The sequence below is a fragment of the Mixophyes fleayi genome, chromosome 10 (genome assembly GCF_038048845.1).
Source record: "Mixophyes fleayi isolate aMixFle1 chromosome 10, aMixFle1.hap1, whole genome shotgun sequence".
NCBI classification, from domain to species: Eukaryota; Metazoa; Chordata; class Amphibia; order Anura; family Limnodynastidae; genus Mixophyes; species Mixophyes fleayi.
In genome coordinates this window covers 1,619,736-1,636,366 of record NC_134411.1, presented here as the reverse complement: position 1 = coordinate 1,636,366, position 16,631 = coordinate 1,619,736, and the positions used below count along the sequence as shown (strand labels likewise).

At 43.2% G+C, this 16,631-nt stretch overlaps 1 long non-coding RNA gene across 1 annotated transcript in view; it reads left to right on the top strand.

Annotated features, from left to right (window-relative positions):
- Positions 1-3,869, top strand: part of LOC142103340 (uncharacterized) — a 60,151-nt gene extending 56,282 nt beyond the window's left edge. Inside the window, exons 3-5 of the long non-coding RNA XR_012679327.1 lie at positions 363-498; positions 1,440-1,552; positions 3,773-3,869. This is a non-coding gene — a long non-coding RNA (uncharacterized LOC142103340). The remainder of the gene's footprint in view (positions 1-362; positions 499-1,439; positions 1,553-3,772) is intronic.
- Positions 3,870-16,631: the final 12,762 nt, after the last annotated feature.

Genomic DNA, 16,631 nt, shown 5'->3' with positions numbered 1-16,631 from the left:
ATTTCTAGTTCTAATATACAGCCTATAATTATTTCCAATCTGCTTTCAGAAAATGAAAAGCCTGTACGTGTGATGGTATAATGACAGTTCTGGATGCGGGGCTGTGGTCAGTCTGGATTTCATATCTGCCAAAAAGTAAATGAATCACTTATCCCATTTGGATTTTTTAAAATGTCTTCATTGCTGCCAATTAATTTCTTATCTTGCTAAATCTAAACTCCAGAAAGTAAAACTGAATTTGTTAAACATCCACCAAAGCGAGAAAAGAGTTACAACCACTGCAGTATAACAGGCCAGAAATTCAAATCCTTTAAGGCAGCAAAAAATATAACATAGCAACAACTGTATATTTCTAATTATAGGGTTGGATCCGGCAGGTAGAATGTCAAACCTGCCGTACAGCGGAAATCCTGAGGACACTGTTTTAAAAGGCTTTTATTTAACCTTTGAGCACATTGGCATCTGTGAGAGACGAGGGACGATCTTCATGTGTCAGTCGTAAGTTCAGAAAAAGTTCATATTTTATTTTAACCATCAAAGGCTGCGATTAGCTGGAGACTGTGTTTACAGTCAAATATCCCATTTATTTTCTATCATCGGTTCCTGAGCATTGCAGAAAACATCTTTTTTTTTTTTGTCTGCTAATGTAACATTCGCCTGTTTTCTATATTCTTATGTTACTCGGAGAAGGCTTCTAAGTTCCATTGTAAATCCATTATGTCCCCTTCACTCAGAAATTATAAATGACAACTGGTCCCAAGGTAAAGACAGTATTATTTTGTGGAATAAAAAAAAAGGGTTAAATCACATTTTTATAATATGCCTGTCCTCTTGGTTATGACAAACTGAATGTATTATTTAGCTTAAGTGCATGATTAGGGGAAAGTAGAGGTGCATCCAGGGAACATTTCCACAAAACACTATACTTACCCTACCTCATTCTGCCGTATAATAAAGAGAATGACATCTTTCTGTATGAACTGATCCCTTCCTAAGTATAGATGTGTACGTTGCTTCAACGCAAAATGTAAAGGTCAGGTGATCATTATTATTCAACACCAAAATTCACGTCTATATTTTCGCTGAAAAAGGGTTTATTTATTTGCAATTTCAATAATATATATATATATATATATATATATATATATATGTGTGTGTGTGTGTGTGTGTGTCTTTACAGTTTTTATTGATGTAAAACAGATTAAAAAAGTTTTAAAAAAAAGTTACAGTTAAAAAAAATTACATTTTACAGTAATTTTCTAGAAAACTAAATAACAGTTCCATAAGCCGTATGCAGGATTTCTGATGTATAAATATTGCGGATAACATACAAATATGCCTTGCACATCTTTAATTATTCAACGATAAAAATAATTACTGTTTGAAAATATTTAACAGATTAAAAAAATATAGATCACTGATCCTTGTTTTTTTGACAGATGTTCTTTTAAATCTACAACATTTATTACAAAGTCAGAACATTTGCAGACGAAAGCAAAATTAAATAAAAGGAGGAAAAAATCTTTACCTATCAGCAGAGAAATATTACCTGGTAAATGTAAAATACCTACGGTATTTTTTATAATAATAATATTTTTATTATTATTACTATTTTTATATAACAGGGCACATTGTTTCCATAGGTGGTCTGTATGTAACCGATTTTATTTAGTAAGAGCTGCTGATTCCTCATTATCACAATGTGTATACTTAGTGCTTCACCAAATTATAGCGACAAAAAATGATACTTCAGAAAAGAAGGAACCATTTAGAAATCGTATGTGGTTTTTACATATGCTACATTTACTGCAAACTGTAGCCATCAAATGTGCTATGAGCGACAAGGTTGTATGTATCAGTGTTTTGGGCCAAAAGGTTTTACAAGCTAGGTGAAACATATGTACAAATGTAAATAAGATTATTTGTCCTATAAGACCCCTGTACTTGTTTGATTCTGCCAGTAAAAGGGGCAGGACTTATCAGCACAATTTATTTTTTATTAAATTGCAGTATTATGATAATTTTAGATGCCAGGACAAGAACCAGAATGCAGTACATCGGGATCATGAATAAGACAGGAACCGGGGGCAATTTGTCACCAGTAGTAGGACAGCGTTACAGATTATGGTTATAAAAATTTAACACAGGAACAGAGATCCTTAAAGCCAAAATATGTTCTCCATTCTCAGAGGCAGCTCTGAATCTAAACAGTCTGCAGTATCCGTCAGGCAGAAAAATCAGAATTTTTTTAATGCAATATATAGATGTCTACTAAGTGGAAAGATAATGAAATACTAACTTAATAAGAGCGATATTTCTAACCAGGCAATATTTGCAGTGGAATTGGAGGCATGTTTCTGTAATAACAAATATTGCCCCAATAAAGAAAATATGTATATTCTGTATCATGATCACCTAGGGATGAGCTTGCAGGAATATTTAATCTCCCAGCTGGATATGACTTTGCTCCTGGTTATGAATAAATGAGGTGAGATCCTATTCACAGACATTGTGTGATCTGAAGCAGTAAAAACGAATGGATCACTATCGATCCATTACACTGACTACCACCTCCCCAAATCCACTGTCACATAAAATCCTGGGGCTATCATATCATCCCACGCGTGTATCCCTTATGTCAGTGATATTATTTACAAGGGAATTATCTTTCATTTTTTAAGATAATTTGTCATCCGGATAAAGTCTAATAACCCATCTGCGCTGTTCTAGAGATTTTTACTCAGATAGTTACAATGTTTCTGTTTTCTTTCAATATTTTTTTTCTTCAATGCAGTTACATTTCTTTGTCAGTGACAATAGCTACAATATATAACTTTCTATCCTGTGATACAGACAGTGATGTTAGAATCTAAACTGATGATAGTTTATTAGGAGAACGCACAGAAAGGACCCTTCTCGCTGCTCTTCCTTAACTCCCACATTTAAACTCACAATTATTAATATTTATTATTTAGCCCTGCAGGCAATTTAATGTAATGTACTTGTGTTTTATGTTTTAATTCCATGTGGGGGAAAAAGGCAGATATATATCAAAGACAAGATCTTTGTACATAAAATATGGCCATATGTTTCACCGTTAAAGAGAAATGTGTCTTTATTCCAACTCTAAAATTCTAGCTCATTGCAGAAGTAAAGTGATGACTCGGGAAGATGGTCCTATAGTGGCCACATCTATGCAAATACCATAGTAACGCTTCCTAAATTTACTTTGCCCTAAATACCTCCAGACAAATCCAAAGTGACAATTCACCTAACTTGTTTTCTATGTATTTAGGTAGCAATGTATCTATGTATACATTTATTATTTATTGAGTGCGCAATTTATAGTAGCAAATAAATCTGTTTTTATATAGAAAAATCATTAAAAAAGAAAACTTTTAATATATTGGATTTAATTATTTATGACATTTAGTGATCTACAAATAAACATGTATTATCAATGCTCATTTAATTTGTAGGCACTATATAAAGTATAATAATAAAAATAAATAGAATTGAAAGATTTAGTTCTACATGATACAAATGTATTGTTATGAAATATATATATATATATTGTAGCATATGACTACAATCATGTTATTTGCTTTTAGAACTAAAGTCTGGAGGTGTTACATGTAATTAACCTGCATGAAATACCATACATGTGTAGGAGAGGTGATAAGAACATTGTATCACTGTTGTTTCCTATCAATATTTCACCACGATTGCAAACGCTCGGCCTTAACTTTAATTGAAACATATGTCCTTGCAGCTGCTGGATTTGAAACAAGTCAATTTCATCTGCTCGTCTGGTCTGCAGCTCTTTCCCAATATGTAAAAAGACGATATTATCAGAGGCACAATTGGTAAGTTCCAAGCAATTCAGATGTGTGCCATTTCCGTACAAAAGAAAGCGAGGCATGAAAGACATGTAAATTAGAGATAATTAGACTTTTAGATGGTTACTTAAATACCTGGCTTTTTGCACTACAGGCACATCGCTGCTGTCTGAAGGGATATATACCTCAGATATGCTAATGCTAGTAAATGCCTTTGGATTACGGCAGAGCAGGATCGCAGATACTGATGCTGCGCACCTCGCCTGGGTATTGGTACATTTCCACTGAGGCATGTTTGGGTAAAAGATTTAGGCTATTATACGTACTTTGATTTTCTGTTAATGCCAATTGCTTCCAAATTACAACTTATTTTACGTAGCGTAATTATTGATATTTCAGTCACTTTCGGCTGCATCTGCTGAAGGATGATTCCGCAGACCCTGCTTAGTTTTAGCGTAACCCTGTCTGTCTCCTACTTATGTATATGCTGACACATTGTCACGGGCACTAGGAGTCTTTACCCAGGGATCACCAGGTGATAGGCTTACCAGAGCAGTATAGGTGGTAATATGGTACTCTGGTAGCAGGGTGATCACGGAACAGGAAATAGCAGATGATGAGATGCTCAGGAAAGTCTATGACTAGCAGCACTGGCAATATGGAGGTAGTAATACACGAGGAACTGTATGGACAAAGGACACGTGAAGGTAGTCAGTGGTCTGCGGTAGCAAGTTGTACCACTGCTATAGTGAGGAGGAATGTCCAACAGAAACGAGGAGGTGATGAGAGTCAGCGGTCTGCGGATAGCAAGTTGTACCGCTGTCTGAGTGAAGGAATGGAATCCAAGTGGAGGTATCCGGGGAGTCAGTGGTCTGCGTTAGCAAGTTGTACCACTGCTATGTGAGAGGATACTGGAACAGGTGAAACTGTAAACAGGAGTCAGTGGTCTGCCACTAGCAAGTTGTACCACTGAATATATATGTGAGGAGGTGCACGGGGAGAGACTGCAACACAATATATACACGGGCACCTTGACTTTGATCCACAGTAATATGCACAATATAAATGTATAAATGACTGAACAACACTGCCAATATAGAAAGTCTCTTGAAGTAATCCAGCATGAGATAACACAGTCAATGATGGCAGTAGAGTCAGCAGATAGTACACTCCAGAGGAGAACCAACACAGTCCAGCAAGGTATGCAATACACAGCACAGTCAATGGGAAGTATGCATACCGTGGTTCAGGAGAAGGCAGTCAGACAGGAGTGCAGAGATACCTGAAGGGCAGGAGGCCAGCAGGATACAAGTCCCTGGATGGGTGAAGCGGGGGTCTAGCAGGTGCAGCGCACAGGTAGGTAGACCAGCAGGGAGCACAGGAAGGCGTGGAGAGCGGATCAGCAGTAGATGGATGAGTAGCGCTGAGAAGTAACAGCAGCGGGTCTCTGCGGGAACACGGAGGTAACCAATAGCAACCAGCAGGTGCAGTAACGATGGGACCCCGGAGCAGAGTTGAACTGGAACAGATGATCACGGAGAGTAGCGGGTAGCAATAGTGGCAGCAGACTCAAGGAAACACGGTAGAGTTGACAAGGACTGAAGACTGAAGCGCACAGAGGCAGCGGATAGGAATCAGCTAGCAGTCACGATGATGAAACACAGACGAGTTGCAGGTTGAAGACTGTAGTGCACGGAGGCAGCGGATAGGAATCAGCCAAACAGTCACGATGATGAAACACAGACGAGTTGCAGGTTGAAGCCTGTAGTGCACGGAGGCAGCGGATAGGAATCAGCTGGCAGTCACAATCATGAACAGGTGAGTGGATGTGGTTGAAGCCTGTAGTGCACGGAGGCAGCGGATAGGCATCAGCTAACAGTCCCAATGATAAATGGTAGAGTTGAAGTGATTAGAAGACTGTAGTGCACGGAGGCAGCGGATAGGAATCAGCTCACAGTCACGATGATACAGTAGATGGTAGAAGTGGTATGGGAACCACAGTAGTAGAAGTGGTTTGGAAACCACAGAGGTAGAAGTGGTTTGGAAACCACAGGAATCAGCAGGGCTGAATAAACAAGGAAACACAGGAACACCTTCAGAGGCTCATGGGGAATGAGACTCCAAGATCAGGCAACGTGGTGTTGACCACAGGTGCTTAATATAGGGAGGTTGCCTGATCTGCCAATTAAGTTAAAGGAACATACACTGAAGGTTTGGAAAGGGCTGCGCATGCGCAGTCCCTCAGGATAGAGGACGTCCACGGTTCCTAATAGTCCGGGAAGAAGCACTCACAGTCCGGTGAGTGACAGTACCCCCCCTTTTAAAGGTGGGCACAGAACGCCTGGAACCGGGCTTGTCCGGATTTTTGGAATAAAACTTCTTCAGAAGGGCAGGAGCATTAAGATCTTCAGCTTTGATCCATGAACGCTCTTCAGGACCAAAGCCCTTCCAATGAACGAGGAAACGGAGGACTCCTCGCGAAATTTTTGCATCCAATACCTCAGTAATCTCAAAATCCTCCTCCTGATGAACTTGAACTGGCTGCGGTGCTGAGGAAGGAGTCGAGAAACGGTTGATGATGAGAGGTTTGAGCAAGGACACATGGAAGGCATTGGAAATCCGAAGATTCTTAGGAAGAAGAAGTTTAACACATACTGGATTGATAACTTGAATGATCCTATATGGACCAATAAAACGAGGGGCGAATTTCATAGATGGAACCTTCAAACGAATATTTTTGGTAGATAACCAGACACGATCTCCAATTTTTAGTGGTGGAATAGCCCGCCTCTTCTTATCTGCGAAAGACTTATATTTGTTAGATGTCTTCTTTAAACAGGTTTTGACCTGAGACCAGATATTTTTGAAGGTCTGACAAGCAGTCTCCACAGCAGGAACTTGGGTGGGCGGGAGGGCAGGAAATTCCGGAAAAGACGGATGGTGACCGTAGACCACAAAGAATGGAGTTTTGGATGATGACTCATGGTACATGTTGTTATGGGCGAATTCAGCCCAAGGGAGCAATTCTACCCAGTTGTCTTGGTTGGCTGAAGAGAACATCCTAATAAAAGTCTCAAGATCTTGATTGACTCGTTCCGTTTGTCCGTTAGATTGCGGATGGTAAGACGATGAGAGTGCTAATCGTATGCCCAAGGTTTTACAAAGGGCCCGCCAGAATCTGGAAACGAATTGTACTCCTCTATCTGACACAATCTCAGACGGACATCCATGGATGCGGAAGATTTCTTTAATGAAATGTTCAGCCAGAGTAGACGAGGAAGGTAAACCGGACAGAGGGACGAAATGAGCCATCTTCGAAAATCTGTCTACCACTACCCAAATAGTATTGTGATTCTTACTTGGTGGCAAATCAGTAATGAAATCCATACTAATATGGGTCCAAGGCTTGGACGGAATGGGTAGTGGTCGCAGCAACCCTGCTGGAGTTCTGCGGGAGGATTTGAACTGAGAACATAAATCACAGGAAGCAATAAACTCTTTGACGTCTCTCCTCATTGAAGGCCACCAGTAACTACGAGAGAGAATCTCAAAGGTCTTATGTTCACCGGCGTGTCCAGAAAAACGAGAGGCATGGAACCACGAAAGGATTTTCCGCCTCAGAGTAGGAGGCACGAGGGTCTTCCCAAATGGTAGCATTTTGGTGGATGAAGCAGCCAGAGAAATACATTTGGGGTCTAGAATAGCATGGTTGGGAACCTCTTCTACATCAGAGGACGTCACAAAAGCTCGAGATAGAGCGTCAGCTTTCTTGTTCTTAGCAGCTGGTTTGAAGGTTATAATTAATTCAAAACGGGAAAAGAAAAGAGACCATCTTGCTTGACGAGGGTTCAAGCATTGAGCAGATTGCAAATATGACAAGTTCTTATGATCCGTGAAGATCGTCACCGGATGGCGAGCTCCTTCCAACAAGTATCTCCATTCCTCTAATGCAGCTTTGATGGCCAGCAACTCCTTGTCCCCGATAGTATAGTTTTTCTCTGCGGGCAGAAGACCCCGAGAGTAGAAGGCACAAGGATGTAATTTTTGTTGCTCCGAGCGTTGGGAGAGAATAGCTCCTAAGCCCACATTAGAGGCATCTACTTCTAGGAAGAAGGGGAGTGTCACATCAGGTTGTCGCAGAATGGGAGCAGACGAGAAGGACTCTTTGAGGATTTGAAAGGCTTGGAGAGCCTCAGATGACCATTGCTTAGTATTAGCCCCTTTCCGAGTTAAGGCCACAATGGGAGATGCAATGGATGAGAAGTCTTGAATGAAGCGTCTATAGTAATTGGCAAAACCTAAAAAACGCTGGATGGCACGAAGAGTAGTTGGCTGAGGCCAATGTAGTACAGCATTTACTTTGTCTGGATCCATCTTCAGGCCAACTCCGGAAACTATATACCCCAAGAATGGAATCTGGGGTAACTCGAATGAACATTTCTCCAATTTACAGAACAACGAGTTTTTCCGTAGTCTGGAGAGGACCTCTGCCACATGTTGGTGATGAGAAGGCAGGTCCTGTGAGAAGATCAATATGTCGTCCAGGTAGACAACGACACATACATATAATAAGTCCCGAAAGATCTCATTGATGAAACCCTGGAAAACCGCGGGGGCATTACACAGCCCGAAGGGCATTACTAAATATTCGTAATGCCCATCTCTGGTGTTAAACGCGGTCTTCCATTCGTCACCGGAACGGATTCTAATTAAATTGTAGGCACCACGAAGATCCAACTTAGTAAATATCCGAGCTCCCTTGATGCGATCAAATAGCTCAGTGATCAGCGGAATGGGATACCGATTCTTGATAGTAATGGCGTTGAGTCCACGAAAATCTATACAAGGGCGTAATGATCCATCCTTCTTTTTGACGAAGAAGAACCCAGCTCCAGCGGGAGAGGTGGAAGGTCGAATGAACCCACGCTGGAGATTCTCCTGTATGTACTCAGATGTGGCTTGAGTTTCAGGTAACGAGAGAGGATAGACCCGACCCCTGGGAGGAGTCTTGCCAGGTAGAAGGTCGATCGGACAATCCCAAGAACGATGAGGAGGAAGACGTTCAGACTGAGCTTTATCAAACACATCGGCAAATGAAGCATACTGAGGAGGGAGTCCCGGGGAGGAAGATGAGATGGAAGATTGCTGTACTTTAAGAGGAATAACTTGAGAGAGACAACGATGGTGACATTCAGACCCCCAAGACGTAACTTGAGGGGTGCGCCAGTCAATCTGGGGAGAGTGACATTGAAGCCATGGAAGGCCTAAGACAATCGGACTTGTCGTAACTGGAAGAATTAAAAACGAAATTTCTTCATGGTGTAGTACACCAATCTGAAGGGTTACTGGAGACGTACTCTGGGTGATGAGACCATTGATGAGACGTGATCCATCTATAGCCGTCACAGTAATGGGTGTTTTTAAAGTGATCACTGGTAGGGACCATTGATTCACTAGTGATTTAGAAATGAAATTTCCTGCTGCTCCGGAATCAATCAATGCCTGTGACTCAAAGGATTTGGTAGCAAAGGAAATCGTAACATCGAAAGCGCAGACTTTAGATTTCATAGACAATGGAGAGGACTCCAGGGACCCTAACTTCACCTCTCCAGAACTAGTTAGGGCCTGGCATTTCCCGATTTCTTAGGGCAAGAACTGAGCATATGTGTGGAATCAGCACAATAGATACAGAGTCTATTCTTTACTCTTCGTTTCCTCTCTTCTAAAGATAATTTGGAACGTCCTATCTCCATGGGAATCACAGAAGGTGAAACTGGACGAAATTGAGGGTTTAAACGAAGAGGTGCTTTAGCAGAAGTTGTTTTCTCAGATTCTCTTTCACGAAATCTCATGTCTACACGATGGCAAAGAGAGATCAAATCTTCTAGTGACGAAGGAAGCTCTTGGGTAGTCAGTGCATCTTTAATTTTATCGGAGAGCCCCTGCCAGAAGGCGGCAACTAATGCTTCAGTATTCCACTGAAGTTCAGAGGCTAAGATCCTAAATTGAATGACATACTGTCCTACTGTATGGGAGCCTTGTCGCAAACGAAGAATGCTGGAAGCAGCGGAGGTCACACGACCTGGTTCATCGAACACACTTCGGAACGTGGAAATGAATTTGGCACTATCTTGTAGAATTGGATCGTTTCTTTCCCACAGAGGGGAGGCCCAAGCCAGGGCTTGTCCAGAAAACAATGAGATAAGATAGGCCACTCTGGAACGATGGGTAGAAAAATTTTGAGGTTGGAGTTCAAAATGGACTGAACATTGGTTAAGGAAACCTCTACAAGTTTTGGGGTCCCCGTCATATTTTGACGGAGTAGGCAGGTGAAGCGTAGGAGCTGTAGACACCTGGGATGGCACTGGGGAAACGGAGGAAAGCACAGGAGCTTCAATACTAGCTGTAACAGTCTGTCCAGATGTTCCTTGGGAGGTTAACGATTGGTAACATTGAAGTAACAGCTGTTGGCGAGCATCCTGTTGCTCCACACGGCTGACCAGATGCTGCAGCATCTCTTTAGCGGTAGGTTCCGTATCTGGGTCTGTCATGGCCTGATCTTACTGTCACGGGCACTAGGAGTCTTTACCCAGGGATCACCAGGTGATAGGCTTACCAGAGCAGTATAGGTGGTAATATGGTACTCTGGTAGCAGGGTGATCACGGAACAGGAAATAGCAGATGATGAGATGCTCAGGAAAGTCTATGACTAGCAGCACTGGCAATATGGAGGTAGTAATACACGAGGAACTGTATGGACAAAGGACACGTGAAGGTAGTCAGTGGTCTGCGGTAGCAAGTTGTACCACTGCTATAGTGAGGAGGAATGTCCAACAGAAACGAGGAGGTGATGAGAGTCAGCGGTCTGCGGATAGCAAGTTGTACCGCTGTCTGAGTGAAGGAATGGAATCCAAGTGGAGGTATCCGGGGAGTCAGTGGTCTGCGTTAGCAAGTTGTACCACTGCTATGTGAGAGGATACTGGAACAGGTGAAACTGTAAACAGGAGTCAGTGGTCTGCCACTAGCAAGTTGTACCACTGAATATATATGTGAGGAGGTGCACGGGGAGAGACTGCAACACAATATATACACGGGCACCTTGACTTTGATCCACAGTAATATGCACAATATAAATGTATAAATGACTGAACAACACTGCCAATATAGAAAGTCTCTTGAAGTAATCCAGCATGAGATAACACAGTCAATGATGGCAGTAGAGTCAGCAGATAGTACACTCCAGAGGAGAACCAACACAGTCCAGCAAGGTATGCAATACACAGCACAGTCAATGGGAAGTATGCATACCGTGGTTCAGGAGAAGGCAGTCAGACAGGAGTGCAGAGATACCTGAAGGGCAGGAGGCCAGCAGGATACAAGTCCCTGGATGGGTGAAGCGGGGGTCTAGCAGGTGCAGCGCACAGGTAGGTAGACCAGCAGGGAGCACAGGAAGGCGTGGAGAGCGGATCAGCAGTAGATGGATGAGTAGCGCTGAGAAGTAACAGCAGCGGGTCTCTGCGGGAACACGGAGGTAACCAATAGCAACCAGCAGGTGCAGTAACGATGGGACCCCGGAGCAGAGTTGAACTGGAACAGATGATCACGGAGAGTAGCGGGTAGCAATAGTGGCAGCAGACTCAAGGAAACACGGTAGAGTTGACAAGGACTGAAGACTGAAGCGCACAGAGGCAGCGGATAGGAATCAGCTAGCAGTCACGATGATGAAACACAGACGAGTTGCAGGTTGAAGACTGTAGTGCACGGAGGCAGCGGATAGGAATCAGCCAAACAGTCACGATGATGAAACACAGACGAGTTGCAGGTTGAAGCCTGTAGTGCACGGAGGCAGCGGATAGGAATCAGCTGGCAGTCACAATCATGAACAGGTGAGTGGATGTGGTTGAAGCCTGTAGTGCACGGAGGCAGCGGATAGGCATCAGCTAACAGTCCCAATGATAAATGGTAGAGTTGAAGTGATTAGAAGACTGTAGTGCACGGAGGCAGCGGATAGGAATCAGCTCACAGTCACGATGATACAGTAGATGGTAGAAGTGGTATGGGAACCACAGTAGTAGAAGTGGTTTGGAAACCACAGAGGTAGAAGTGGTTTGGAAACCACAGGAATCAGCAGGGCTGAATAAACAAGGAAACACAGGAACACCTTCAGAGGCTCATGGGGAATGAGACTCCAAGATCAGGCAACGTGGTGTTGACCACAGGTGCTTAATATAGGGAGGTTGCCTGATCTGCCAATTAAGTTAAAGGAACATACACTGAAGGTTTGGAAAGGGCTGCGCATGCGCAGTCCCTCAGGATAGAGGACGTCCACGGTTCCTAATAGTCCGGGAAGAAGCACTCACAGTCCGGTGAGTGACACACATAGTGATTTATATATTGTTTATTTCAGAGCGCTGGACTTTCTTTTCTTTTGTTAACCCTGGCTGTGCGATATACACAAGAACAGTCACAACATTAAAACCACCTGCCTAATAATGTGTAGGTCCCCTCGTGTCCCCAAAACAGCTCTGACCCTTTGAGGCATGGACTCCACAAGACCCCTGAAGGTGTCCTGTGGTATCTGGCACCAAGACGTTGGCAGCAGATACTTTAAGTCCTGTAAGATGCGAGATGGGGCCTCCGTGGCTCGGACTTGTATTTCCAGCACATCCCATAGATGCACGAGCAGATTGAGATCTGGGGAATTTGGAGGCCAAGTCAGCACCTTGAGCTCTTTGTCCTGTTCCCCAAACCATTCCTGAACAATTTTTGGCAGGGCGCATTATCCTTCTGAAAGAGGCCACTGCCATACCGCTGCCATGACGGTGGTACGTGTCATAGTAACATCCACATGAATGCCAGGACCCAAGGTTTTCTGGCAGAACATTGCTCAGAACATCACACTGTCTCCGCCAGCTGCCTTCTTCCCATAGTGCATCCTGGTGCCATCTCTTCCCCAGGTAAATGACTCACATGCGCCCGGCCGTCCACATGATGTAAATGTGATTCATCAGACCAGGCCACCTTCTTCCATTGCTCCATGGTCTGGCGCTCATGTGCCCATTGTAGGCACTTTCGGTGGTGGACAGTGGCCACCATGGGCACTCTGACCGGTCTGCGGCAACACAGAGCACACAATGGATCCAGCTCGCTGCGTATGGGGCTGACACCTCTCTATCACAGCCAGCAGTAACTTCTTCAGCAATTTGTGCTAGAGTAGCTCTTCTATGGGGTTGGACCAGAGGCCCTAGCCTTCCTTCCCCAGCGCATCAATGAGTCTTAGGAGCCCAATATCCTGTCGCCAAATCACCGGTTGGCCTTCCTTGGACCACTTTTGGTTGGTACTAACAACTGCATACCGGGAACACCCCACAAGACCGGACGCTTTGGAGATGCTCTGACCCAGTCGTCTAATCATCACAATTTGACCCTTGTCAAAGTCGCTCAGATCCCATCTATCTTGCTTCCAACTCATCAACATCAAGAACTGGCTGTGCACTTGCTGCCTAATATATCCCACCCCTTGTCAGGAGCCATTATAACCAGATAATCAATGTCATTCACGTCACTTGCCAGTGGTTTTAATGTTGTGGCTGATCGGTGTATAAATAGCATTTTATAATGTATGTGCAGAGTCCATATGAAAACTAGATTCTGGACATTAGTGCTGGATCATCCATGAGACAAACTAAGCTCACACTAACCTGTATTTATGTGTGTTTTAGTTTTTGGGCAAATAAAGGGGAGGAGGAAAGGCCTAAACCAGTATCTTTTCTAGGACCCCATTGGGGTTATAATCAGCCACTGGCGCCCGTGAGTCCTTAGACTGGTGTGATTCAGACAGAGAGCCACTCTTACCGCTCATTCAAACAAGCTGTGTGTTATACATAGCTAAATAGATGGCCCCTCCCACGTGTGTCACATGATCCATTGTGAAGACATTGCATGACGGAATATGTAACTGTCACCTCAAAAGAGCAACCTGATAAATCTAAAACTAACAATAAAATATAAAACAAGTTGCACAATTAAAAGTATTTTCCACTTTTGGAGTGATGCCCAGAACAAAAATAACTCTCTTCCCAAAACACTCCTTCCCTGACCTCTACCGTCTCGCTATGTGGGGGGGCACAAGGAATGAGACCATCAGGACAGAAGGGGTTTAATAATCCAGCTGGTATTTCTCCTCATCCTAGTTGTAGAGTGCACGAAGCAGCTTCTCCTAATGCTCGTAGTTCCAGACAGACCTGGGAGTCAGTCCATTAGAAAAATGTGTGTACAGGACTGGGAAAAACAGATTAAAATGAATGCTCTTTTGTAGCATACGGCTCTATTTAAGTGAGGCTTGTGCAGAAATGAAAGGGGAACTATTATATCCTCTATTTGTATTTATAATGTTATTATCTATCCTCCCCCTTCTCACATTGTAATTCTCTCAGCGTTGCTGCTTGGAGAGTAAGCTCCTCTGGATAGTGAAGTGAGTGAAGTTTTCCGGTAGATTGTTTGTACATATTACAGAATTGGGCAGAAAATGCACATTTTGGGGGTCTGTATCTTGACAATGGTGGAAGAGCCCATTATCCTGTTAGTTGAAGGATATGCTGGGAAATAAAACTACAAAAATAAATAATAAAACCTGAATAGTTTCTATAAAAGTAAATGAATCATCAGATTATGTAGCCACACATACAGAATGTCATATTATGTAGGGTAAATATCATAATCATATTTATCTAATCATTTTGATCTTTAAGGGGCAGATTACTTTTTGTCATAAATATTTATTTTGACAGAGACTATAAAAATTGTCCTAGCCCTGGCCGAAAGGCCAATAGTGCTGCCTAAAAATCACAGTCCCTTATTCTGCAGGTGATGTCCCCTCTCACCTGTGCTCGGGCCGCACCGGGGTACAGAACACTTCTGGCTTCAGGCAAATGTCCCTTTGGCCAAAGACCCACGGCAGTGCTGTTCATTGTGTGCATCCCATAAGAACGGATACTACACTTGATGTTAGCCAGAAGGCCAGGAAGCAGTTTCTACGATGCTTTGTCCTGATGCCCAAAATGACTGGTCTCAATTGCTTGCATGAGCAGACTTCTCATGGAACAACCTGGTGCAGGAGTCCATGGTATCTCCCTTCTCTCTTTAACCACCTGGTGGTCATCCCATGTTTCCTAGCCCCCTTGAGTTCCTTCTGTAGATAAGCAGGATCTCCGGGGGCATCTGGAAGAGGCTGCAGGAGCGGCTGAAGAGTGTAGTAGTTAAACCATCAGATAAGATCTGATGGGTCCTAAGTACACTAGTCCGCACCCAATCATCGAGAAGATAAATGTACATGCTACATGCCACCTTCCGTCTGGTTCCACCCTGTGTTTCCCGTCTCTGCGGTGAAGGACCTGTTTCCAAGATGAAAGATGGTTTCTTGTCCGCAGTAGAGGGTCATGAGGAACACACCATCCAGTCAGTCACTGATCCAGGAAAGGTGTGCAATACCTGGAGCATTGGACGCGCTTCGGTCCTGAGGACAGTTCTTCAATTAACTCAATTGATGTTCATGCACCTTCTCTGCTCGCCAAATTCTTCAGACTGCATCCTGCCAGGCCTAAAGGGTCTGCTCCTAAAAGGGGGGCACTGTGAGGATTCACCTCAATACCAGCTACAGGCGACAGGTGGCAGTGCACTGAGAACTGCACATTCTTGTTCACTTACTACAGTCAGCGCTCTGCTAAAGGTCAGATGAATTAGGTCTAAGAGAGCTCACCTGTATGCAGCCTTTATAAGACCCTCACTCCTACCGTTCTTTGCAAGAGAAAGCTTTGTAGTTTGTTTCTCTCATGGTGCTTCAAGAGTCCTGTGCTGTTTGTCTATCAGCTTTGGCTTCATCCCTCATGATTCTACCTTCTCCAATCCATCAACTTCAGATTTGTCCCTCAAAACTTGTTCTCTGAGGACTAAGCGGCTTGGGCAGATGTGTTGTGTCTCTGATAGACACCCCTGCCAAGACGTTCTTGTGCAGGAACAACCAGCACCGCGACATCACATAAATATTAACTAATAAGACAAAAATATGTAATGAAATTGAGAACATGTGACATTATAATACAGTAAATAATAGCAGTTGTATGAGACTCAGAATCCTGCATCATCTCTGATACTGAACCAGTTATTAACCAAGGACTTGTTTCCAACCAGCTGTAATTAACACTCTGCTCATTGCTCTGTAGGTTTAGCCCTTTGCCCTCCCCCCCAGTTAATGATTTCCACTTGCAGGACAGGTTTACCAGGTATCTCTTCTCGGCTGCAGGCTGCACACTCTTGCAGAACTACAGTACTTGGAGCTAAATGATGACATAATGAAATCCTGACCTGCAAATGGTTTGATATCACAGTGGTATCATATAAGAGAAATATTTATTGCTACAATTAACATAAGAACTTTGACCATTCATAATATATATCGTACGTTTAACATATTCATTAAACATCTGACCTATAAAACATACAAGAAGAAAGTGTACTGAGGCAATTTACTCCATGTAACAAGACGTCTGTCATTAGGAAAATGGTTTTTTTTTGCAAATGTTCAGACGTATAAGGGAAGATCTTTATCAACTGACTTTCATGTTGGCTCCTATTGACAAGTGAAGTTATCTCCTCGCACCGCTCTGCGGAACAGTGAATCGCCCACAGCAGCCGCCAATGGAATATTCATTTGCAGAACGAGAAGGAGAAATTGTTGTTATTAACAAACTTTGACCACACTCAGTCTGGGGAGAACCCTACAAAACACAGCAA